Here is a 27,916-nt window from a genome sequence, read left to right as displayed (position 1 = left end):
CAGAGTTGTGCCAAAAAAAGTAACACAAGCCAGATGCAAAAACTTGACCTCAACTTGTACATTTATGTTTTTAAAACTCTGAAAAAAAGAAATTGGCATCTAGGAAAATCCTGGCAGTAAGGGCCTAATTAGGACTTTGGCAGTGCTTGGACTGTCAGACCACCGTATTACGGTGCATGCAATTCCATAGATAAAAGACCGCCATGGTCCTGCCGGCACCACCCGGAAGCACAGACCGCCGTGGTGGCGAGATAGGCCAATGAGGCCATCTGAGCCAGTGTTTCTGCCGGACAGATTATGATGTCAACTTCCGCCAATGTAACTGTGGTGGCCAACCACCACATCCTAGCCAGAAGAAACTGAGACATTAAAGGAAGGAACTCACCTGCAGGCAGCATCACAAGTCATATGTCACCATGGAGTCGTCATACACATCCTGCCGCTGCTGCTGCTCAGAGATGGAGCACAAAATCCATGCTGCTGTGGATGCACGCAAAAGTAAGAACACACATCTACCCGTGTTCCTAAACTCACCAACGGATTAAGGCACCACCATCCACCTAATACGTAGGTTACTCTACGTGGACCAAGTACACTTGCCATTGTGTTCCAATTTGCAGCCACATGATGCCACCTTTGGGCAGGACACTGACAATGAACTACCACACTCCACAAAATCACTTGGCTGCTCTTCACACTTTTGGGGACAGTGAAGTGTACCGAACACTGTGTCACACAACACCAGCACCACATCAACAACACACATAATTCATCTGACACCCTGACATTGCTCACCTGCCATGGACTGTTGTGAGATTGAAGGCCAATACAGATTCATCATTTAACACAAAATACCCCTTCCATGAAATATCCCTGTAATGGGCCCACACATATCATCCACATTGCAACACAATGAAAGGTCTATGGGATGCACAATATTGTGTGAGACAAATATCTGAAGCTCACGATGAAAACAATACCTGCACAATGGGGATGGGGGCATCAGGAACACTTCTGGAAGGATGCAGCCCTGGGACACATTTCACATTGCACATGCCCCTAAAACAACATGTGCACAAGAAATGGCCCTTCATGTATCTCAGGAACCACCAATAGTATAGCCAAGTGACATGCCTATCTGCCAAATGTGTAATTGTAAGTGAAGGAAGCAAATACACCAGCAACAGCATGGGCCATACATGTAGATGAAGTAGCTGGAAGGTACACAAATCAAAATGGACACATAGTCAGTCAAATGTAAAGAAATGTAGCACAAATGAACACCCTCCATGTGTGGGCAAACAAAATTTTTGCTTCCACATGTCAGACGAATGTCCAATCAACATCAGGGGGTAAAATCTAACACAATACATGCTGACATTGGCCAACACAAGATGAAATATTTACCATATCAAACAAAACACAATGCAATGACACCCGAATTGGATTACTACCCACATTTCTATACGGTGAACATCTACCCTTGTCCTGGGTGACATCAGCACTGCCCACAAAGTCAGATCTTGCCAACCACAGCAAATGAAACAGCAATCAGGGGGAAACACACACCTAACTCAACTCAAATTACTCAGGAACAACACAAATGTAGAAAAGTAATGGCAGGACAAATGTGTACCCAAAAAACAACAACTTGTGTGTATTCATAGTAAATGCTGAAGACCAGAGTCCATTGGCAAGTCCAAATGGTAGTCCATGCACTGTATTGTGTTCCAGTTTGACTCTGACCACTGCCAGGGAACTTCCACAGGAAGGGGCATCAAGTGGGCATGCAGGTACCTCAGGGATCATGCTTGGGTGGGGTGGGGGTCAGATTTGGGATGGGTAGGTTTGGGAAGTGTAGGCTTTTTCGTAGGAGGGGTGGGCTTCTCCAGGGTAGGAGGGGTATGGGATCTTGCAAAGTGGGCAGGTGTTAGATCTGACAGCCTTAGGGTGGTCATTCCCCAACTTTTTGTCAGCCTCCCTCCAATTTTCTGACACTGTTTCTGCTGGTTTCAGGACTCTGTGCACTTTTTCACAGTTAACCAGTTTTACAGTTTACAGTTTTTAACCAGTGCTAAAGTGCAAATGCTCTCCCCCTTAAACATGGTAACATTGGTTCATTCCCAAATGGCATATTTGATTTACTTAGAAGTCCCTAGTAAAGTGCACTACATGTGCCCAGGGCCTGTAAATTAAATGCTACTTGTGAGCCTGCAGCACTGATTGTGCCACTCACATAAGTACCCTCTTAACTATGTCTCAGGCCTGCCATTGCAAGGAGTGTGTGTGCGGTTTCACTGCCACTTCTACTTGGCATTTAAAAGTACTTGCCAAGCCCTAAACTCCCCTTTTTCTACAGATAAGTCACCCCTAAGGAAGACCCTAAGTAACCCATGGGCAGGGTGCCCATGTAGGTAAAAGGCAGGACATGTACATATGTGTTTTATAATTCCTGGCAGTGAAAAACTCCTAAATTCGTTTTCCACTACTGTAAGGCCTGATCCTTTCACAGACGAGCATTAGGACTGCCCCCATATACTTTTTGAGTGATAGATTTTTTTCTGAAAGAGATAACCAGGTCATATTTACTATAGCCATATTGGTAATAGAAAGTCCTGCTAATTGGTGAGGTCGGATTTTATATTTCTAATTCATAAATGCCACTTTTAGAAAGTGGGCATTTCTCTGTACTTAAAACCATCTGCGCCTTACAGCCTGTCTCCAATCAACGTCTCGTCTGTGCTGGTTGACAGCTCCCTAGTCACCAAGACAACCACAAACACAGTACACTCAGCCCCATCTGCATTCATCTGCATACTGAACGGGTCTTCCTGGGCTGGAAGGGTAAAGGGCCCGACACATTTCAAAGGCCATGGCCTGCTCTCACACAAAGGACTGATAACCCCCCCACAGGGACCCTGGCAGACAGGATTGGGCTTCCCAACTTCAAAGGCATTTTTGTGTATTTAAACTGGGTCTCAGACCTCACCAACTCAGACACTTGTGGACGTTCACATGACCTCTGCCAGAAGGCCTGCCTAGCTACCCAAAGGACTCTCTGGACTGCTTTGCTGAGAAGGACTGGTGCCCTGCTGTTGCCCTTCTATCCTGCTGGCCTCCGATTGTGCTGGAAGGACTCTGCCTTCTCCCAAAAATGTTCTCCAAAGGCTCGTATTGAGCTTGCCTCCTGTTCTGAAGTCTCAGGGACAGCAAAGACTTCAACTACTGGCTTTTTGCTAGTACCCAGCTTCAGCGATTCCAAAATGACTTCAGCGAAGCCAGCGATGCCGCCGGCTGCTACTGCTTTGTGGACCTCGCTACACACAATGACCATGGCCTGCAATGCAAGTCCGACGTTGCTGTGACTCCGCTGACATCACTCAGGGTCATTGTGACACTGCAAAGTCAACACATCACATCCTGATGGACCAGAACCAGCGACCCCACCCAATCACAAGGAATCAACACATCGCAAACAATGCCGCATCACCTCCTCCTGCATCTGGACGCAACCGATGCCTCACCTCCACCTGCCTCAAAACATGGAACTGACACCTCATCTCCTCGAAAGCCGTAAGGGATCAATGCCGCACTGACTCAGTCAACGCCTCTTTCCAACTCCATGCGACGTCCTGATTCTTGGTTTTCAAGAGGTACTGTACCTGAGGGTCTGTGTGACTCCATGACCGGCACCGGTGGTGTTTGATTATTGGGAATTACTCTGTCAACGATGCTGTGATAGCCCCAGTTGCAGCTGTTACGTTTTATTTAATCTTCAAAAACCCATAACTTTACTTGTGTACATTGAATGTTCATTGTTTCAACAGTATTTTATTCAGATAAATATTTTCTATTTTTCTAAACATATGTGGTGTCTTTTTGTGGTGTTTTCACTGTGTTATTGTATAAATTCTGCACAAATACTTTGCACATTGCCTTCTAAGTTAAGTCTGACTGCTCAGTGCCAAGCTACTGGAGGGTGGGCACAGGCTAATTTGGACTGTGTTGTGACGAGCCCTGACAAGAAATGTAGTCCTTACTTGCCCAAGGGTGTATACCTCTGCCAACTAGAGACCCCATTTCTAACAGCAGGTATGGCAGGGGAGGACTTGGATGTGGAAGCGATGGGTTGAGATGTGGGTGAGGTTCTCTTGAGTGTGGAAGGCGGGTGGGGGTCACAAGGGAATGGCAAGGTCAAAAAGGAAACTTTCCTTATGAAAATGGGTAGGGTCTTCAGAAGGGATTGGGGTTTGGGAGGTTGAGAGAATGGTTGTCTTGCCTGTGGGTGCTGATGTTTTTGGTGTGTATATCTGAGGTATGCTTGGGTTTGGGTGGTGTCTGGTGCACATGTGAAAGTGGGTGTTTGTGTGTGTTGGGGGGCTTTGAGGTGGAGCTGATGGGTAATGTGAGAGTGGTGGATGTGTGAGTGTTGGGGTAGTTTGGGGGTATGGTGGATGTGGTGGCTGCTTGTGGGTTTTGGGGTGGTGGATGGGGGTATGGTGGATGTGGTGGCTGTTTTTGTGGGTGTTGGGGTGGTGTCTGAGGTATCATGAATGTAGTGGCTGTATTTGTGGGTGCTGCATGGTGTTTGGGATATGGTAGATGTGGTGGCTGTGTTTGTGGGTGTTGGGATGCTATCTGAGGGTATGGTGGATGTGGTGGCTGTGTTTGTGGGTGTTGGGGTGGTGTCTGAGGTATCATGAATGTAGTGGCTGTATTTGTGGGTGCTGCATGGTGTTTGGGATATGGTAGATGTGGTGGCTGTGTTTGTGGGTGTTGGGATGCTATCTGAGGGTATGATGGATGTGGTGGCTAAGTCTGTGTGTATTGAGATGGTGTCTGGGGGTATGGTATCTGAGGTGTTTGGGTCTGCAGGTTGAGAGATGTTGTCTGGGTGTATGGTGGGTGTAGTGGATGTGTCACTGGGTGTTGTGGTTGTGTCTGTCAGTATGGTGGTTGTGGTGTGTGGGTCTGTAGGGGTGGTGGGTGTATTTGGGAATGGTGGTTGTTGGGGTGTCTGTGAGTGACTATTGAGTGCTTGCATGCCAGTGTGCCTTTTGGTGCTTGTGTTTATGTGTGCTGGTTGTGTGTGTGTTGAGGTGGATACACGCGGATGTGTCTATGTGCTTGGGTCAGGTATGGGAATAAGGGAATTTGGATAGGGAAGAATGAGGTGGTGGGGGTGGTTTGTGTGGGGTGGATGGCTGCAGTCAGTGAGGAGGCCCGAGCCTGAAAAGATCCCTTCAGGCCAGACATGGCACTGTGAATGCCTTCCAGGTACACAATCATCTGCTGGAGCTGGCTGCTCTACACCTGGATGGCATTCAGATTGGAAGTCTGATCCACAGAAAAAACTCCTCAGGTGGTCAATAGCCTACTCACTCAGGGTAGCAGGGGTAAGAGGTGCAGGTGGTGAGGTGCCTGGGGCAAAGGATACACCCACCCTCTTGGGTGAGCGGGCACCGCCAACTGGGTGAGAAGCAAAAGGGAGGGTGGCGATGGAACTAGGGTTTTGGCGGACAAGGATGGAACAGGAGCCAGCCCTGATGGCTCCTCCACCACTAGGGAGTGGCCACTAGAGGTAGAATCAAAAAATGTTGAGTGTCCCTCTGTGTCAGTTGTGTCATGACTGGGGGTACAGTGGCCAGATGCTTCCTCACTTCGTTCTGCCCTGTCTCCTTTGCTTGCCTGTGATGATGATGAAATTACAAAGAGAATTAGCGTAACTACATTTTCCTGATCACAGTTGAACAACAGCTGTTATTGGCAAACATTACAATGATGTACGGTAGCCCCCAGCAACAAGCTCCACCAAAGTGGCTCCAACATTTGCAAAACCATATGCATGAATCCTACTTGAACTTTCAACAGTTGGCCACAGGAAATTCAGAATCACAAACAACTCCAATTGCATCGGTGAAGTTGTGCAATCACAATACCCATTGACAAGTAGGAGATCTTATTACCTTGAATCGTTTGCCTCGTTTAACATTCCTCAGTGATCTGTGATCATACAATCATAGGGCAATGCTAAGTTAATTTACACGGATTCTACACAAGGTCATGCATGCAGCTAATCTTCACATACTCGATACCACATCATGAAGAAATGATGGTCTAAAATCCAGCCATGTCGCTGACAGAAGTACAGTAGCCTGAAGAAGGTGATATGGAAATACCTATGTCACACTAGAACCAAATCAACCATGCTCACTTCAGCATGTGTAAATTGTCTCAGTGGAGTCATGGAGGTTGTACTGATGTTGTTCAGATATATAGCACATTTTTCATGGAAATATAGACTGGAGATAAATTGTGCAAACTTTAGAGAGATATGTCTACAAAATCCACAACACAATGAATCCGCTAGCCCCAGTGATTACACCTCCCATAACTGGTACTCATGACAATAACATACTCTGATTGCCTCAGTATAAGCCAATAGTCCTTTGAATATTGGAGAGGCCCATGTATCCTCAACATGTTGCCCAATGGGAAGCCATATCACTGTCTCATTGTGTCACGCAAACACAGATTCCCTTGGATGAATGGCTGTACACAACCACAAATGATTCCCATATAACTGCAAGTTATACCATGATGCACACCAATACTTAGGTAATTAACCTTCCCCATTTAACACGTGCAACGCACTTTGCTATATGCTTTCATGTCAATGGTGTTGAAGTGCGCAATTTGTATAAAAATTGTAGTCCTACCTGTCATGTCCTTCATTACTTCTGCAGTTGTACATGCTAAATAACATGCATTGATGGGTGAGGATATATGTAAGTCACCAATCAATGGTGACACACTCCTGTTTGTGGCACCACATGAAATGTAGCCCCATGACATATGTACAATTCCAAACACATGTTGGCATCCACACATATGTGAGGGAATTCAGACATAATCCCTTGACGACAGGTAGACCATGCATGAAACAGCAGTGAAAATGATTTGGCAAATGTGAAAGAAACACATGCCAACATGTAGGCACAAGGAATGATGGCAACAGTAATGTCACAAAAATCATGTCAATGGACATTTGCCACTTCCCAAAAGTATTGCTCTGTGACTGCACCCAAAGAGCAAGGTATACTTTATCACATGTATGATGGCCACCTTCACATTACAGACAGAAGTAAGGCAAGTGGCTTCTGGGGAACAAATGCCAATATACTCACTTGAGCAGACACATGGATGTAGACAGTGATGTTTTTTTCATGTTGTTTGGGCTGTCACATTGAAGAATTTTGGACTGTTGCGTCCAAATTACACCCGGAACAACAAGAAACATGGCCGGATTGATCACTGTTCTCAGCTATGTGTTGGCCCTGGAGAGTAAATTGGTTGTGGACTGTACTCTATTGTGTCCTATGTCACTGGGCTAATAGGTAAGGCACATCAGCATGCACCAACTTCCATACCTACACAAACAGTAACTCATCTTGTGTCACACATGTTCCTTCCCCAATCTTTTGGGGGAGATAGCAGAACCTAACACACCAACTTGACAATGTTATAGGCAGGAATATGCCCTGGGCTCACCCACTTGTAGCTGCTGTGCTCCCCGCAAGTGCCCATCAAGCTTTGGGTAGTCCTCTCCCACAATGCGGGCCATTAGAGGGGGTCAGGGATCAGGCTTCGACATGCGTCCCACCCACATTGGGAGTACAGCCACAACTGGACCTCAGTGATCTTCCAGGGCCAGTGTCTCAGGTCATCTCACCTCCTGCGACAGTGGGCGCTTCACCAGCTATGAACCCCCAGGGTACCCTCCTTCCAGGCGATGGATCTCCAAATTCCTTTTTTCTGATGGGAATTGACCTGTATGGATACTAGAGACACATCAAAAGGTTACAAACACAAGTATTTGCCCAAATGGTTGTTTCACAAACATTTCAGAAATACCAAGCACAGAATTGTAAACTTGTCAAAACATCACAAGTGTAAAGCACACATGCTGATAAGTACAGGCACATGACTACACACTTTTGGAGTCATCTGCAGACTAACCCACAACCCTGCTCATGGTCTACACTGACTTAGCCTACTGACATCAGGTAGCCTAGGCTCAAGCAACATGTACTGTGATGCAAGCCACAATGAACACCACACACTATTGTGGCCTGCTGATTGGTAAACTCCTTGGGCATGACTGGACAGACAAATTTACACTCTGCAACTTTGACACACTGCATACAGTCCCTACAGGCAACTACCATAGTACATACTTCCTCCTTATAATTGAGTGACAATGTGAGGGCTGCCATGGTGGGCACAGACATTCTCTTCCCTGTGCATGTGTGGACACGTGGCCTACCCAATGTAGACCCATGCCACTCAGGGTGGGTTTGTGTGGTATGTATGTGTACTACAGAACACACTTTTTACCATATTTGGCAAACCTACAGAGATGGCATCCAACACACTAAGGTATGTTTCATCTAATTTCTGCCATGGAACCAAGCTACTGAGTCACATGTCATGGCCTCCCTGGAATCTACACACTATCTACACTGTTGGTTTGTCAATTATGCAATACGCCTTTACTGGACAAATATGACTTATTTGAACATGGCAACAGAGCTGTGGGAGTAAGGGACCTATCACAAGTCAATGAAACACATTGATAATGATGCAAAATGCACATATGTACTAGTTCAGGGATTTACCTCAGTAACCATTCCTAATCTAGTGAACGGATGGAGGCATTCAGGCCAAGTTTTGACCTAGAGCCTCGTACTGGCCACAGGCCAGGATCTGCATGTCTACAGGGAGTGAGCACAGTGCCACAGTTGCATAGCCACAGTAACTCTACCCGAGCCTGAACTATGTCCCACACCGGGAGATACATTTGATAGGCCCTAATCTATGCAGGCTGAGCATACAGAACCTACATGACACTCACATTTCCATCACATCCATGAATGACAGTACATCATGTGGCCATCATGAATGTGGGTTGTGTGGCGCACTGAAGGGCATAGTGAGTCATTATATGCCTCTCATACAACAGTTTGGCAAGGTCAGATGTGGGATGAATGATCTGTGGTACTATACACATTGCTAACAAGATCCTCAAATGACTCAAACAGAATGCATACACATCTCGGGCTGCCATTCACATACACGTTGTTTGACATTTTGAACCACAATATCCATTGATGTGTCCTTGTATGGCTTTAAGGTCTCCTTGCCTAAATATTTGAATGCTACACAAGAATGATCTAGGTCTCAAAACACATCACACAACACAATGTGAATGTGCTTTTATCCACTACCTGTACCATGTGCATCCCATTAGTGCCCCACAAAATGTGACAACAGGCACACAGGATGTCTAACTACCACACAGGGGCACATTATAGCCTGTGAGGAAGGAAAGGATGGTGTTGAACAGAGTTAAATCTTCCTATGAGGTTCTTATCTTCTTCTCTGATGAGCCATAGAGCTGACCATACAGGGTAGGACCTCATCCACAAGCTTCTCCAGCTCCTCTGGAGAGAAGGAAGGGGCCCTTTCACCTCCTGGCTGTGGCATGATTGCTCCCAGAGGAGACACACAGCATCTGGCAGCATTGGCATGAGTCAAGTGAGTGAATTTGCTAAATGCCGCATACGCCACAGACACGGTCATCATTGCCGATGGTCACAGCCATTGGTCCTTGACTACCACAGGAAACAACTTTAGCCTATGGCTGTGTGCACCATGGTTCAAACTGCCCACTGCACAGACTACTTCTGCCGGCAGCCGCAGGTGGTTCCTAATGTCCAGTGCCGTAGGTCAGGCATTCGCCATTTTGGTGGTTAGAAAAACAGTTGTGGGCCCTGAAAAATGTATTACTTGACAAATATATGTGTACGAGCATCACCAATATCCGAAAGTAGCCTTGATGTTTTGGTTTCTACTACACAATCAACAGTGTAGTGTGTTGCTGGTCACTGATGGCATAAAACGGCAGTTCCCGGTTCACCACCGGTCACGGTATTGTGGCAGTTGGAGCACACCATCAAATTTAGAAGAGTACATGAGGAGCAGATAGTTGGGTGATGCCCAAATCCATGTTGTACACACATGTGAAGATAGCCAGGGGGTGTCACATTTGGGCCTTGAGTAGTACACAGTTTGGATATTTAATGGGTGTAATGCTATTCCACTCATTCCTGCATTATCACATGGTCTTTTGTTGTTTACATCATGTTTATTTGTGTGCACACATTTACTAATGCTCCAATTCATCTGATGCCACAAAAAGGTACAGTGGGAGAGGGAGGGGGCAATGACCTCCAGTCTACCGTCCACTGCCAGACCTTCAAACCATGGAAGAATCTCACATAATAAAACTGGTCCGTCTGAATCTGCAAACTATTGTGGATTTATGTTGTCAGTTGGAGCTCAATGTAATGCCTGGAAACACTAATCCAACATGCATACCACCCATTGTGAGACTCATGGCAGTATTACACTTTCTGGCCACAGGGTCCTTTCAACATACAGTGTCCATATCTGGTGACATGTCCCAACCTATTTTCAGTGGTGGGTTAAGCGGCATGCTACTAGCACTGATGAAACACATTGACAGCTATATCAGGTTCCCCAGAAGGCTGACTTTTATGTTTATGTGTGGTAGGAGCCACTGATGGGACACATGTTGCCTTCGTGCCACTGCAAGCCAGTGAACAAGTCTATCAAAACAGGAAGAACTTTCATTCTATCAATGTGCAAGCTGTCTGCATGTCAGATCTCTACATCTTAAATGTTTCTGCCCCATTCCCTGGATCAGCCCATGATTTCTTTGTAATACAGAACAGCACAGTACCCCAGCTAATCTTGCAACTGTAGCCAGAGAGGCCCTGGCTGGTTGGGAAGCCACATCTGTTCTGATTTTGTGTGTACAATGTTAGGTGCTGCAATCAGAAATAAGTGACTAATTGTGGCCCTCATATCTCATTCTAAAACAGGAGACTCAGCATACCGAAATGGTCCTTAGTTGTTAACACCGCTGAGGAATCCAGCCACACCAACAGAAGCCGTTTCAATGGGGCCAATGAAAGAACACACTGGGCAGTGTGGGGGGCTTTTGGGCTCCTGAAGGGTGGTTTGGTTGTCAGGACAAGACAAAGGGAGCCCTCTTCTACTCACTCGGGAAGGTGTGTCTGATAACTGTGGCCTGCTGCATGCTCCATAACATTTCCCTGTGGAGGAATATCCCTTACATCCCAGAGGAGGGGGAACCTGAGGTGCCACCAGGTGAGAATCCTGGAATCCCAACTGAAGATGATAGTGGCGAGGAGGAAGGAGCTGACTTGGGACAAGATCTCATCAACAGCTTCTTCTCATGAGTGTAAGTATTTCATGAAAGGCCATGACTTTGACTGTACAGTGAACTGTAGTTGTGATGACACGTGGAGTCTCTTTTTAGTGATAGCTATAGATCTTATGCAAAAGCATGTTTGATAAGCAAGCTTTTGACACAATCACAATTTAATGCTGTTGCTTTGTTTGTGCCTGATTTTTCTGAATGACTTTGTTGTCCAGACATTTGCTATCTGATTTGTGTTATGTATATGTTTTCATGACTACACTCCTTGTTTTGTTCTTTGTTCAGGTAGCTTCACCATGACATCTTCATTTGGGCATTTCAGAGCTGTGACATTGACAGGTACATCGTGCTATTGGGACATACAAAGTGGACATGGATTTTCTCTAGGAATATTTCTCACATACTTTTGGTGTGGACGACCTGTGTCAAGAAAGCTAGCACATTGATAGGATGGAAGTGCAGAAGACTCTGTTGAACTTGTTCATTGTTGTGTGGTAGCCATAATGCATCATGTTGTCATCATGTGTGGTGTGCAAATGTTGTGATAGTACACTTTCACGTCACTCCCCCTTCACATTGGCTAAACAGTCTTTTGGGATGAACGGTGTGTAGCTGTTGATGTGCTTGATCATTGTTGGCAAAAGTGCCAGTGGCACATCACTGATAATTCATTATGTCATACCACCAGATGCAGAGGCTCTGCAGTGTAATGACCCTGTGATCATGTACTGTTGTACTGCCATCTGTTTTGCTGTCGCATCCCATGAAGTGTGCTTCCTTTTGAAAGATAGGTGATCTGGCTCCAGCTGATGACATCAGCCATATTCAGTTTTTACCTATGTAACAGGACACGGTCTAATATGTCCATTACTACAAGGTTCTGGGTGTCTGAACCATTATATTTTGTGACCTACACAGTCTGCTATGGTGATGTCTCACTTTCATGGTTACTGACATCTTGACAGCCTGTGTGCTGAACAAAGTAACAAGAACTCTTTTGCAACAAGACACTTATACTTATGTGTTGATATGTAATGGTTGTAATGCCAAGGTGGCCACTGTGTACATGCTACATATCCCTGTTTACACAAGTAGCCTGTATCTGCATCTTGGTTCACATGGTCTTACATATCTGCATAGCTAAATATGAAATTAAAGATAGCAGACACTGAGGGGCATATTTATACTCTGTTTGCACCGAATTAGTGTCATTTTTTTTTACTCTAATTCGGCGCAACACTAACTCCATATTTATACTTTGGTGCTAACCCATCTAGCACCAAGGCCGGATTTAAACTTTTTTTGCACGCCTACCTTGCATCTCATTAAGGCAAGGTAGGTTTCCACTTCCAAAAAATGACTTTAACTCCATAAATTTGGTGCTAGACAGGTCTAGCACCAAAGTATAAATATGGAGTTAGTTTTGCACTGAATTAGAGTAAAAAACAAATTACGCTGATTCAGTGCAAACAGAGTATAAATATGCCCCTTAGCGTCAAAAAATGATGCTAATCTGGTCAGAATCATTTATTTTGACTCAAAACTGCCTAACATCATTTTTTAAAAATCTTGCCTACCCTTTGCACCGGCTTGCACCATTCCATAAATATGGTGCCCAGCTGGTGCTAAAAAATGGTGCAATCCGGTGCAAAACGTTTTGGGGCAAAACTGCCTTAGTGCAGTTTTGCACCAAAAAGTATAAATAAGGCCCTGAGTTTGTGACGGTGTGTTTTTTGTAGAGCACAAATCAATATTGGGATATAAATGAAAATAAGAGTGAAGTAAAGGGGTCAGCCATGGTGGATGAAATCATTGGAGTAGATGCCACACCATTGGAAGTCCAGAATATAGAGTACTCCTCCCATCGGAAATGGAAAGTGGTTCAGGATCAGTCAACAGAGTGAATGTCTGACACACAAAGAAGGACATTATGGAAGCGGTCACTTGCTGGCAGTGGTGGGTGTTTTGATATATGAACCTCCAGGATTCTTTGCTGGACATCCCCGTGTGCAAGGGGAGGATCAGCTGCTGCAGAGGCAGAGGTGACTGAGGCTGGTTGTGCCTCTGGCAGGGCCTCCATTCCTGTGGGTGCCGCTGATGCACTTGGCTGTGATGTGGCTGCCACACATGAAGGGATAGATGGTGGGAGGAAAGCCCTGCTCAAGGTGGTGTTGATTTCCAACAGCACCTGTGTTAGGATGCTCATGTTGTTGATGTGGGCATCCATTTTGTCTATTATGTTATGTTATGGTATGTGGATTTATATAGCGCATGGCTACCCGAAGGCCTCCCAGTGCTCTGCAGCTGCTGATGTCCCAGAGTTCAGTCAACATCTGGCACATCATGCCTTGTGACTCCTGATAGACCCCAAGACATGGCAGATGGTGTCCTGGCCAACAACAGCCCCAGTGACCTCACTGCACTGGCCCACAACAACCCTCTCACACACCCTACCCCCATAAGCCTATGACTTTGGCACAGGGTGCCCTCTCTGAATGGGTCCTGGACCCTCAGTGTCAGGAGTGTCAAGTTCAACCTCAGGATTTAGGACTCGGAGTACAAGATGGTGGAAACAGTGCTAGATACAAGACCGTCCTCCACATACACAGTCCAGGAGTGTTGTCATCACTGATGGCTTCATAAGGTTGGGGGGAGGTCTGTTAGGTGTCCTCAGTGTGCCCAGTGACAGCTTGATCTGTTGATGAAGGAAGTACATTGTTATTGGTTGAAGTGTGACATCAACCTCCACAGCTTTTGTGTTACAGTAAGCAGAGACATTGGACATTTGTAAGTTGTAGGTTAGCCTTTTGTGCCATGTTACCATGGTATTGGAGTATTTGACATGACGTGCAAAGCGTGCCTAAACTATTTGACTCAAGCAGCTCACAAGATGTGCATATCAGTTGCACTTTGGAGGATGGACTGTAAATGGCATCTTACCAGCACTGAAGCCAACGCAGTGTAGAATTCAACATGTGCCTTTGACCATATGGAGGCCTAGTTGAGTGAGGTACAGGCAAACACAGACCTTTGTTGTATCTGTATCTGGAGTCATCATGTGTGTGGTGCTTTGTCAATGTGGTTGCTGCCTCTACCAATCTGGTGATGCAGCTTAAGGCCTAAAGAACACTTGGTGTACACACTTGGTAAGCTGTCATTCTTGTCCTCAATAGTGTAATCTTGGGTATCAGGTCACTATGGAGCTAGGTAGACAAACATATCTCTGAGTTGAGCATGATCTATATATTACTCACTTACATGTGGGTAAACTTCAATTGAGAGTTAATAAACAGGGGTAATTGGGCAGGCAAACACTAGGCTGGTGGTTTGAGTTGCAGAAACAGGGCCTCCTGCCCTTTGCAGTCAGGTCACTCTCTCTACTACACACACTTGACAAATGCTATACTCCCATGTGAGTACATTTCAATTGAGAGGTAACAAACAGGGGTATTTGGACAAGTGAACAGTGGGCTTGTGGTTGGAGTTACAGACACAAGGCCTCCTAGGCGTTGCAGTCAGTTCATGACCTTTACTACACACACTTGACATATGGTATCCTCCTAGGTGAGTACACTTCAATTGAGAGTTAACAGACATGGGTATTTGGACAAGGGAACACCGGGCCTGACTGCAACTCCCAGGATGCCTTGTGTATTTAACTTAAAACAAAAGCCCAGTGTTCTTTTGTAATAAGTTAAGTTCTTTTGTTATGAGTTAAAGACACAAGGCATCTTGGGAGTTGCAGTCAGGTCACTCCTTGTACCACACACACACCAGCCAAATTTTGGGTTGTACACATCTGTATGAAGACTGCATTTAGGTTTGAGCACACATTTACATGTTGAGTCATACCATGAACCCTGAGTTTTATTTTTGATATTGTAAGATTTACAGGCACCATTTCGGTGTATGGCATGTGATGGCCCTTGGTAGCTGTGATGTTGGGTTCAACAATACACATTGTCATTGTTAAAACTCGGATACTCTAGGTATAGAATCTTGGCTAAATACATGAACAAGACAGCTGCAAAAGCTGAGCTGTGAGCACGCAGGGCATTTCAGTTTTGCAACATTGTTTGTGTTGTAACTTTCCAGACTCCACTCCCTCAGGTATTCCTGCCAAGCCCTCAAGATGCAGGATGTCCAAGACATTTCCCCCCCTGTGAAGGAGTCTTAATCGGGCACTAAGAAGGCCACTGCCAGTCTTGTTGGCCCACAGCTGCTGCCTGGAGGCTAGGGAGTGGACCTTTGCCCTCAGGTCATTCCATCCCTTCCTGATGTCCTTTTTTCTGCGCGGGGTGGTGCCTATAGCAGTCTGTCAACTATCCTTTGCCACAGTTCCATTTTCCGACTGAGAGGACTATGCTGGACTTGGGCCCTAAACAATTGTGGCTCTACTCTTATGATTTAATCCACAACAAATGTGGGTGACAGGGACTTGCTTAGCAGAGGAAGTGCAATAGGGAGTGTATAGACAAAAGTGTGATTAGATTCTTAAATGGGATGGTGACAAAAAATAACAAGGTGCCTGATCTATTGTAAAATGAGGAAATGGTGGTCAGTGTTCTTCAAAGTGCAGGGCAAATGCAAAGGATTGTGGTCTGTGAAGGGGTGTGTTATATAGTGTGCTTTGCAGGTGTGTCCACTGGGCCAATGTGTGTCAGATGTGTTGTTTTTGTATTTAGCCAAAAGACACTTGTCTGTTACATTGCTGAGCATGGACCCCGGTGGCCGTCTGCCGTTGCCTTACTACCACAGAGGGACAGACACAGTGACTGTGTGTTCGTAATAGGCTCTGAGGTTGGCAGCAGCACTGATGGGGCTGGAGGTCGGACCGTCTACATAGCAGACCGCTGTGCCACTGGTGGTCTGCTTTTATTGCTTGGTGGGCAGCAGTTCTGCTTGAATACGTTGTAATACAGCATGCTAGGGACAGCCAGCGCAGTGGTCTTTTTGGAGCCACCAACATGGTGGTCTGGCGGTACGATTGCCAAACTTATAATCACGTCCTAAATCTTTTAAGCTCAATTAATTGCAAAGTCTGCATTTTAGAATATCTTTTGAGGTTAAGGTACCTGCTGCAGAAATCTTTGTGTGTTTGGTAAATCTCAGGAAATAATATTGGTAAGATAACTCAGGATGTTAACATAATTGCTGGAGAGATCTGCATTTTGTCTAGTCCCAGTTTTGAATGAAAGTAGCATAGAGGGTTAATATGTCTCTTGCAAAGCATATTATGTCACACATATGACAGATTTTTATTTTCTGTAAATGGGTTACTGCTTTAAACACAAAGATCCTTTTCTTACTGGAAGTTCATAAATTATAATCCTTCTAATATAGCACAGTGAGCTATGAAGGACATGTGGCTCCTAGACCATGTCAAAAGCATGCCTTCTTTAAGTAGCTGTGAAGAGATAAGCTGTGCACCTTAATTTCCCCTCCATTGCATAAATGTGAGGCTTCTGATAGCTTCCAAGAACAATAAAAGAGGCCTTATGGTCCCTTAACTTTGGCTTTTGTTATGGGCTCAGCTGGGAAAGTTTTGGATCTTGGAGGAGTCAGACTTACTATTCCCACTCCAGCATAAGTAACAGTAGGGAAATGCTTGAATTTGGAGGGTTCAGATTTAAAATAAAAATTAATAAAAACAATTTTATTCAGAAATATTAACATGTGTAATTAAAAACAATTACATTTCCTATTCCCACTCTAGAGTAAGCAAAAGTAAGGAAAGTGTTATATTTCGGAGGATGTCTGATTTCCTCTTCTCACTCCAGTCTCAGAAACAGTAGGAATATATGGACTTTTGAGGTGTCAGATTTACAATTCCCACTCCAGTGTAAGCAACAGTAGGGAAAGTGTTGCCCTTTGAGGAGGTCAGATTTACTATTCCCACTCCAACCCGAGCAAGAGTAGTGATAGTGTTGGACTTTGGAGGGGTCAGATTTAATATTCGGATTCCAACATAAGCAATACCAGGTGCCATCTTGGACATTGGAAAACTCACATTTACTTTTCCCACTAGTAAATTTATAATTGCATATCTATCTATCTATCTATCTATCTATCTATCTATCTATCTATCTATCTATCTCTCACATTTTCTCGATTGATTGATACCATTATTGTACAGTAGACTGAATGGATGTATAAGTATCTGTATTGGTGAATGAGTGAGTTACTAAGTGTGTACATTGACTGAGTCACTGTTGGTGTGAGTGGATGGGCATGTAAGTGGGTGTGTGAGTGCTTGTGTGGATGAGTGACTGAGGACCTCATTACGAGTTTGGTGGTCACCGGATCGCCAGTCCGGCGGTGGCAGTCGCACCATTGTCAGTCTGGCGGTGCAGACCACCATGTCACCCCCCAGTAAGCTCAGTGCAGTAGTACCGCCTATGATTGCAGCAGCCATCTCCAGGCTGGCGGGGACCAATTCACCGCCCACCATAATACGAGTCAGCAGACTGCCAGGATTTCCGGGGTGGTGCATCCGCCATGAAAAGCCTGGCAGAAACTGGCAACAGAAAAGGAGACACTCACCTCCAGGTACACAGATGCGTCTGTGGCTGCCATGGAACCCAAACTGGAAGTCTTCCCACTGCTGTAATTCGCCATACACCACCAGGACCTGCAACAATGATGAAACCAACAACCGTAAGTATCGCCACCTAGCACACACTGGAGGGAAGGGCAGTATTGCACACCCACACACAACACACACACCCGGCATGGACAGCATCAGCCATACACACACGCAAACAAATGCCCGTATCAATACACACATCTACAGACACACACGCACACACTAACTACACAAACGCATACATCAACTACACACACCATGGCCAACAGACACGTGCCATTCACACAGCACATGCACACCAACGCCACTCTCAAACACATCCATACACAACACCCCACAATCACACAACAACATCACAAACACACAAGCCCTTTGTCAGAAGGCACATTAAACAACTCCACATGACAACACATACTGGCAGCAATATGTAGCAACAACACACAATCATATAAATAGTACAGACATCCAAACAAGGCATCAGGTGAAACGCCACGTCCAACCAAAATACTAAGGATATCACAGATGCATCACTATACACACGACTCACACATCACTACAAAACAGTGCCACACACAACCATAATAACACATCACAACAACCACATGACACAAGTCATCAACCCAGTGAATGCAGCAACATAGCTATATCCAATTCACACATGCCACAAACACCAAGGTATACAGATATAACACAACCATGTTGAAGAAAATTGAGGACAACTTCTCCAACTTGACTTCCACATCCATGTGGGCAGATGTATTTAAAATTCAAATAAATATTTAAAACTATTTACAGGTAAGACCCAGTGGGCAGTCCGAATGTCTGAAGTGCCCCAGGCACATTGGGCACAGTCAAATGCTCCAACTTGACTCCTGATAGCAAATTGGCTTCCACATGGCAGGGGCAACAATGAGGCAGGTAGGTACCTCAGCGGTAAGAAGGGTGGTGGTGAGGGCTTGGGTTTTGAAGGGGGGGCTTTGGGTTTAGGTTTGGGGGTAGGCTTACATTTTGATTGTGGGGAAGGGGGTTTGGATTTTGGGGTAGGAGTAGGGACCTTAGGCTTTGGAGGAGGTGGTTTCTTTGCAGGGGGAGGGGCATGGGAGCACTGGGAGGTGGAAGGTCTGGGTTGGGGCTAGGAAACATGGCTCTTAGGGGCATCACGAGGTGGAGGGAACAGGTCAAGACTGGCAAGGAAAACTCTTTTAGGTACACAGGGACGGTCATGGGTAAAAGGTTTAGGAGTGGAGGTAGACGTAGTGTTTGTAGGATGTGTTGCTGTGCTGGACATGGATGCAGGTGTGTGCCAAGTGTGCCTGTTTGTGGTGGGTGTATGTTGGTTGGGTGAGTGAGTTTGTATATGTTTTTTAGGAGGAGGGGAGGAGATGCAGCTAGATAGTATGCAAGATGTGTGAGTGTATATTGGGGTGGTGGCTGCAAGTAAAGTGGATGTGCTGCATGTGGCTGTGATGATTGTCATGGTGAGTGTGGGTGTGGGGTGGATGTCTGTGGGTCTGCTCTTGTGGTGTCTGTGGGTATGACAGGACTGGTAGCAGGATCAGAAAATGTAGGTGTAGTAATTGAAGGTGTGAGTGGTGATGTCACTGTGACGGAGGAGGTGGTGGGGGAGACAGTATAGGGAGTGGCTTTTGTAGTGGCTGCAGGTGTGTGTTGACCATGTGCATGCTTGTGGTGTGTCCTGTGGAGCCTGTGTTTGCACACCTTGACTGTTGTAGTGGGTGAATGCTGGTTTGTATGTATGCTCTGGATGGGTGAGGTGAGAGGGGTATTAAATTGGGCACATGTAGCTGGAGGGGGGGCAGAAGATGAAGGGACAATGGCTGCCATCAATGAGGAGCCCAGAGCCTAAAATGATCTCTGTAGGCCAGCCAAGGCACAGTGAATGCCTTCCAGGTAGGCATTACTTTGCTTCATCTGGGATGCCAGTCCCCTGATGGCATTCAAGATGGGTGACTTCCCCACAGGGGTGGACGTCAGGAGGTCAATAGCCTCCTCATTGAGGGAAGCAGGGCTGATGGGGGCAGGGGCAGAGGTGCCTGCAGTGAAGGAGATGCCCTGAGCGGGTACGGCCAACTGGGTGGGAAGGTACAGGGAGGGCAGTACTGGTAAAGGGGGGTGGAAGACAAGGGTGGTGTTGGGATGGACACAAATGGGTCTGCCACCACCAGGGAGTTTCCATTGGAGGAGGAATCCAAAGATGATGCTGCTGTACAGGTCTCCCCTGTATTGCTTCCCTTGCCCTCCATTCCACTGGTCCCTTCAGCATTGGTGGACTCTGCCTCCTTGGTCCCGTGGGCTGCAGCTTCCCCACTCGCCGGTGCTCCTTCTCCTTCATCTGATGATCCTGATGCACACAAGCATAGAAGAGGACAGGAAGAGATGATGGGAGAGAAAGAAAGGGAGGAAAGGGTCAATACTTACCCGTTTAGTACACATGCCAACAAGTAATCTACTCCCCCTCTGGCATGGCAAAGAATGGCTATGAAACATTGTCCCCAAACATTGGTCATGAAGCCTTAACCCAATATGCAAGCTGTTACCTCCTAATTCCAACAAAATGAGTAGGTTGGACATGCTACAGTGTGTTATCATTTGTTCTTCAATGGTAAAAACTACCAACTACCCACATATACTTACCAGTCTGACACTTTTGACACATTGTTTGTCAAATGTCCTGGATAGGTACATTGCACCCAAAATATAGGACAGGTTGGTAAAGGACTCATTATGTACAGAAGTCCATTGATAATGCAATGATTTCACGTGAGAAGTTCCCTACTCACAGGACTTATTACCCAATATCAACCCTAACTAAATGACATTGGCTATCTAAAGCAGACTCAGGGATAGAGAAATATGGTTTTGAAGTCGCTCAACATAGGAGTGTGTCTAAAGGTAACCAGACAAGGAGGTATAGCACCAACATATTACTGCTTGCATAGTGTTTAAAAGCTAACTCACACCACTTCTAAACAGTGGAAGTAATAACCAGGACTATGATCTTATCTAATGTATACACACCTCATTGGTACCTACTTAATCTATCTGACACAATAGAAGCCCATACAACTGATAATAAACAGTCTGTAGTGCTGTGCTGCACTCAAGCGTCCATCTATCTCCAGGTAGGCTACCACCAATATACAGGCTATTAGGGGGGGTCAAGGTCCGATGGGCACCCCTCCCTTGTTGGGAGGATGTCCCCAGCTGGGCCTCTGCTGTCCTCCGGGCCTAGCATCTCAAGTCCTCCCACCACTTTCTGCAGTGGGTGCTCCATTTTTCTGATGGGCGCTGACCTGCATGGGAGACACAGACAAAAGGAGATATTCATGTAGAGAAACAGTACACCTACAGCAATGGCCTACACACAGCATGCACAGCACATGCTCATACAGAATACACAATATGCCATTATCATTCATAAAACACAACCCCAGCAGTCAATCATGCCATGTCTATATTCACACATTTTTGATTGTCAAACACCTCCCTAGCTGATAAGTATACCACATTGTACTGACCTGTTTATCTGGAGCCCCATGCAGCTGTCCAGAAAGGGGTAGGACCCCTTCCACCATTTTCTTCAGTTTGTCCAGGGTGAAGGCTGGGGCCCTATCTCCTCCTGGACGTGCCATTGTGGCTTCCAGATACAGAACACAGCAGCTCACAAAGTGGAAGTATTGCTTGCTTGGGTGTCAGGAGTCAAATGAGCTGGGCTATAGAAAATGGCAGTCACGGCTGCCGCAGTCATGACCATCACTGCCAGCGGTGATCATCATTGGCCCCAGTTTCCCATAGTCATCAATGTTAACCAATGAGGAGTTGCACAGCATTTCCGGCCACATTCCGCCATGACGACTAACGCCCTCGGATTGAGGCCACTTCTATCTGTCCGCTGCATGCAGGACAGGTGGCTGCCATTTTACAGATTTTTAAGATATCTATGTCATTCTAGTGTGTCATAACATAAAGTTAATCACTAGTTGCTTGATGTACGATGTCAACTCATGTGAACTCACTAGTGAAGTGAGTGTCACCTTCCAAAATGTCTGATGTGAAATCTATTCAATGTGTGGACGTTTGAAAACGGTATCCGATTTAAGGACGAGTTTGCTATGTCAGACTTCAATCTCTGTACAGATCCCTTGTGACAAGTATGGCAATGGTATTGATAGTCAGGACGTCACAGTTGTGTAGTTTGTGAATAACTGTTTGCTGTGTCAGGTTTCAATTACCTTACATGACTTGCCCTGTTTTCCATTTCTTTGGTGTACTTAAGTGACAACAGTTTAATAGATGTCCTGAAATGTGTTCTGTCCTATGCCTAGATACCGTCCAAAGGAGAGATTGAGAAATGCACCGGTCTACCGGCCCCTAGTCGACCTTGCTACCATGGAAGAAAGACACATTATACAGACGTGTCATCTGAACAATCAGACCATCAGGGAACTGTGTACCCAGTTGGAGCTGGATCTCTTACCAGCCATACGTAATCCACATGCTATCCTACCTGCAGGAATGTCACAGCGGAGTTACATTTTGTGTTACAGGGTGTACTGGATGCCTTACTCAGGCACTTGCACTTCTACATCAGGTTCCCACAACGTGCTGATCTGTACATTGTGAAGTCTGCCTTTTAAGACATTGCACACATTCTACATGTAATAGGGGCCATTGATGGCACCCACATCGCTTTAGTTCCTTCCAGGGCAAAGAACAAGTCTACAGGAACAGGAAGAATCACTATTCGATCAATGTGCAGGTGGTCTGTCTTGCCGATCCATACATATCCCATGTGACAGCAAAGTATCCTGGATCCATCCATGATTTTTACATCTTGAGGAACAGCAGTGTCCCACAAATGATGTTGCGACTACAGAGAGAGAGGGCCTGGCTCATTAGTAGGTGCAACACTGTCTATGTCTAACGTCTGTGCTACTTCACTTCACAGTCAGCTCTATGCCTCTCATAGTTCCCTAATGATTTGTACTTTTGTGCCCACAGGTGACTCTGGCTACTCCAACTGGTCCTGGCTCCTGACATCAGCGAGGCACCCTACAACAGATGGGAAGGACAGTTACAATAAGGCTCATGGCCATATGAGCTGTATAATCAAGAGGACATTTGGGCTACTGAAAGCAATATTCAAATGCCTACATGTATCCGGTGGGAAAGACTGCCAAATCATTGTAGCATGTTGCATGCTACACAATCGTGCCCTGAGAAGACACATTCCACTGTTAAATGAGGAGGATCTGGCAGCTGGACCAGTGGCTCAGACTGATGACTCTGGAACTGATGAGGAGGCAGATGAGGAGGATGCAGCTGACTCTAAGACTGAGTTGACTTGGCAATTCTTCCAATGAATGCCATGTTTGTGTGGTCTAGAGTTAATGGGTCCTCTAACCCTGTGTGCCTAGTGACATTGTCCCTCCTTGTGTTTTGCATCAGGGAATATGAGTGCACTAAATCCATCCGTCTGCATTAAGCATTTTGATGGGATGCTGACTTACCATCAGGGGAGGTGTAGCTGCAATACAGCCAAAGCCATGTGGTTCTTGTTGTTGGCATGGCATGACTTCAGTCAGCATGTTGCATGGTTTTAAGACTGTAGTTTGGATGTGTGTGGTCTGGCCTAATCCTATCACAGGACAGTCCAGCTACCCATCCACACTGTTCCCAAAATTGATGTCTGGTACTTACCTGTTTTAGGCATTGCAAGATAGTGTTTCTGTTGGTGATGTTAGCTATGAGGAATTCTTCTGTTATTCTGCATGTGTGAGATGTACAAGCCTACCTTACAGATATGTGATGACTTCCCCACTGCAACATGATTCCTGTGGATTAGATTTTGTCCTGTATGTTCAACATGGGAGACATCATTGACGTTTTTCCCTATCTTTTTCTCTCTTCAGGTCAGTTGTGTGGTTACACCCTTGGCATTGGATTACAGTACAAGAAGGATGTCATGACCAACCTGCTGGATATTCCTGGCACATCCGTCCATCTGTCAGACTTATTGATTCATATATGTGCATTTCAATTTATATATATCACTTTTCATGGTACTGCTGACAATGATGACATGTAAGCCATTACTGTGCTGAAATGTGTTTATTGTGATTTAAAGTGCATTTGCTGAGGAGTGGGGTCATGGGGTTTGAAAGCATCAGAGTAGTTGGCCTAGCTGTTGGTTTCACAGGTCCAGTCTTCAAGGGCCAAGAGGAAATAGGGTTTTAGCTGTGGACAGCCAATTGGGTGTCTCAGTGGCACACAAGGGAGAATGTTCAGGAGAGAGATCACTTCCTGGTGGTGTTTTTGGTCTTGGCCTCAGGTCCTGCAGGGTGGCTGGATGGATGACCTCGTTTCTGTGGGGGATCCTCAGCTGCAGGGGCAGAGGTGCTCATACCTTGTGGATATTCTGGCTTGTCCTCCATTGCAGTAGTTGTGGCAGATGTAGATGGCACAGGTGTTGATTGGCTACTCGTAGGGGCCTGCTGGTGGGTGGAGGATGCACACAGGATGCTGGTGAGTTCAGTGAGCACCCCACCAATGGAGGACATGGTGGCATTGTGTGTCTGCAACTGCTGCATGACCTCCTGGTGGTATTCACTCTGCAGACTCTGATTCTCTTGCAGGGTTGGCAGTATTTGACCCATCCTGTCCTGGGATTGCTGGTATGCTCCCAGGACTCTGGAGATGGCCTCTTGGCCAGTAGTGTCCCATTGGTGCCTCATCCCTTGACCCACAGTTTCCATCCCACTCCCCTTTTACCCCGTGCCAGTGACCCTGGCAAAGTGTGGCCACTCCCACTGACACCAAGCCCTTTATCGCCTTGGATGTAAGGGGTTGACTCATGTCCCTGTACTGTGGGGCACACTATAGATTGATCTGTCCTTGGGACCCAGGTTTTGGGGGGGAGGGGTTTCTTGTGCTGTAGTAGCATCAGAGGTGGGGGACTCAGATGTGGGCAGGGTAAGGTGGTAGAATGACCAGTCATCCCGGATGGGCCATGTGAGGTGTCCCCTTCCAGACATCCCGAGTTGTAATCCTAAATTGGGCCTACTCCAGGGGCTGATGGTCTGTCTCTGGCATCCTCTGCTGGGGGGCAGTAGTAGGGTTACCTGTGGATGGAGAGGAAGTGTATTACATTGTTGAAATGTACTTGCTGTTCACATGGTTGTTTGCAATCATAGCCTTTGACATGCTTCCCAGTGATGGCAATGACAGCTGCTTGACCACTGGCAATGTTTATGGCCTGATGGACAGTGATTGATAATGCTGTTGTGTGCCTGTAGTATAGTAGGTTGTGGTAATCAATGCTGTCATTGCCATGTACTAGTGAGCAGTCCAAGTATCATACGTGCTTGTGTCCTAATGAGGAGTAGAAATAGAAGTTGTACAAGGGTGGGGAGCGTTGCCTTGTGGTAGTTGTAGTACTTGCTACAGTGGGAGATATCTGTGCACTTGGTGGGCCTTTGTAGCATTAGTGGTAGTGAGGAGGTGTGGCATGCAAGAGAGGGTATTGGGTACAGGGTGGACTGGTGCACATAAGGGTGCTATAAGGGAGTGTAAGTGTGGTGGGGTAAATGCTGTGCAGGCATACATGGTGCCCGGGGAGTTTTGTTGACTTACCAGAGTCCAGTCCTCCTGGTAATCCAGTCAGGCCCTCTGGGTGCAGGATGGCCAAGACCATCTACTTCCATGATGTTAACTCTGGGGGAGGAGGTGGGGGGTCCACTGCCAGTCTTGTTGATGGCTATCTGGTGTCTTGCTCCCGTGGACCAGACCTTCCCCTATACGTCATTCCACCTCTTCCTGAGGTCCTCCCTTGTGCATGGATGGTTTCACCCTTTCAACAATCCTCTGCCATAACTCTGTTTTCCTGGCTCTGGATGTCTGCTGGACCTCCGCTCCAAACAGTTGTGGCTCCACTCAACTCCTCGTCTGTGAATCGTGGGTGTTTCTGTCATGACATGGTGGATGTGTTGTGAGTGGTGTGGTGTGTTATGTGCAGGGGTGCTGGGTGTGCAGTTTGGTGAGGTGGGGTTGTGTGGTTCGGTGTGCTTGTGGTATGTGGTGGTTGTGTGCAGTGGTGACTCATTTGTTATGTGCAGGGGTGCAATTGTGTAGTGTGTGCTGCGTATTAGGTGTGGGTGCCTATGGTATCCAGGTGCAGTGTCTTCTAATTGTGCGCTCTTCCGTGTCTCTGGGTAAAATTCAGAATGCAAGGGTTTGTGTGTTTGTGTGGGTGGTGTGTTTTATAGTGCATTGATCAATTGTGTGGTGTGTGTGTATGTGTGTCAAGTGTGGGGTATTCGTACTGTCCAATGTGGTGTTGTGTTCTGGTAGAGTTGAGTTCTTGACCACAGCGGTTGGGACCGGCAATGGATTACCGCTGTGCAAAGACTGCTGTGCTGATTTGTGGGTCATAATTTGGAGGGTGGGAAGTTGCTGGCGTGACGGTGCTGGCATTGGGACCGCCTCTCTCCCGCCCTCGGTCATGCCAACTGTGTTGGTTTTTTGGCTGATTTAGGCCGACCTGGAGTTTGTGACTCACAATGCGGCGATCGTGAGACTGCAGGCACAGGTGGCCTTTTGGCCCTTGCACAGACGGCGGTCTTCTGCTTAGACTGCCAAAGTCGTAATGAGCACCTCAGTGTGCTTATGGCTGTTAATGAGAGAGTGGGTGAGTTACAGAGTGTATGGGTGAGTGAGTGGGTGTATAAGTATCTTGATGCATAAGTCTGTTGATGTCTGAGTGACTTTATTGCAGAGTGAGTGGCTTGGTGACTAGGTATATCGGTGGTTGAGTGGGTGTGTGAGTGGGTGCGTGGGTGAGTGAGTGTGTGTGTTAGTGCTTATATGGGTGAGTGACTGGGTGTGTTAATGACTGTATTGGTGAATGATTGGGTGAGTCAGTGACTGTGTAGGTAATTGAGTGGGAGTATGAGTGAATTTATATATAAGTCGGAGACAATGTAAGTCGCTGGATAGTACATTGAGTAGATGTGTGAGTAGGTGTATGAGGAAATGACTTGGTGTTAGTGACTGTATAGGTGAGTCAGTGGGAGTGTGACCGGTTGTACAGGTTAGTGACTGGGTGTGTTAGTCCTTGTATGGCTGACTTTGAGTGTAAATGTCTATTTTCGTGATTAAGTAGTTGTGTGTGCAATTGCAGAGCTGAGAGTATGGGTCTGTGACTGATCGGAATGGTGAGTGAGTGGGTATGTTAGTGGCTGTATGGGATTGTTGTAGGTTTATGTGAGTGGTTATCAGATTGGTGTGTGACTGACTGTACGGGGAGTGAATGGGTGTGCGAGTAGCTGTATAAGTGAGTGGAAACATGACCCAGTGATGCATGGGTGAGTGAGTTATTGTATTAGTGGCCATGTGAGCAACTGATTGGTAGTGTGTAAGTAGTGTTGTGGGTCAATGAATGAGAATGTGACTACTTGTGTGTGTGGATGCAAGATTTTTGTATGGGGGTTTGAGTGGATGTGTTAAAATATCTGTGGATGATGTAATCAATCATGTAATTTCATATTTCATCAGTGATGTCAATGATAATGTTATGAGTGATGCAATATGTGGGGTCATAAGCAGAGCATTGCAGGGGTGTAAGTTATAGTTAGCTTAAATAAGTATAACGGTTGAATTTCTATGGTTTTGTTTGAAAAAAATGTAACCCTATCTATAACATCCCTTTAACCTTTGGTTTTCTAAGTGAATTTCTAAGGTCTTTCTATTCCATTTCCTAACTATAACATCTGTGTAGCCTTTGTTTTTTCAGTGAATTTCTATGTTTTTTTTCAACCTCCTTCCTAACTATAACATCACTGAAACACTTTTTATTTTAGTGATTATCTATGTTTTTTTAAATTGTAGTAAATAATTACCATGTTCATGTAATTTTACTTTTGTTTAAATGTCTATGTTCTTTTTACTTGTATTTTGTAAACATAAGATCTCTGTGATGTTTG

The sequence above is a fragment of the Pleurodeles waltl genome, chromosome 6, assembly GCF_031143425.1.
Source record: "Pleurodeles waltl isolate 20211129_DDA chromosome 6, aPleWal1.hap1.20221129, whole genome shotgun sequence".
Classification (NCBI taxonomy): Eukaryota; Metazoa; Chordata; class Amphibia; order Caudata; family Salamandridae; genus Pleurodeles; species Pleurodeles waltl.
The sequence above is the reverse complement of the archived record's forward strand: the minus strand, read 5'-3'. Positions refer to the sequence as shown.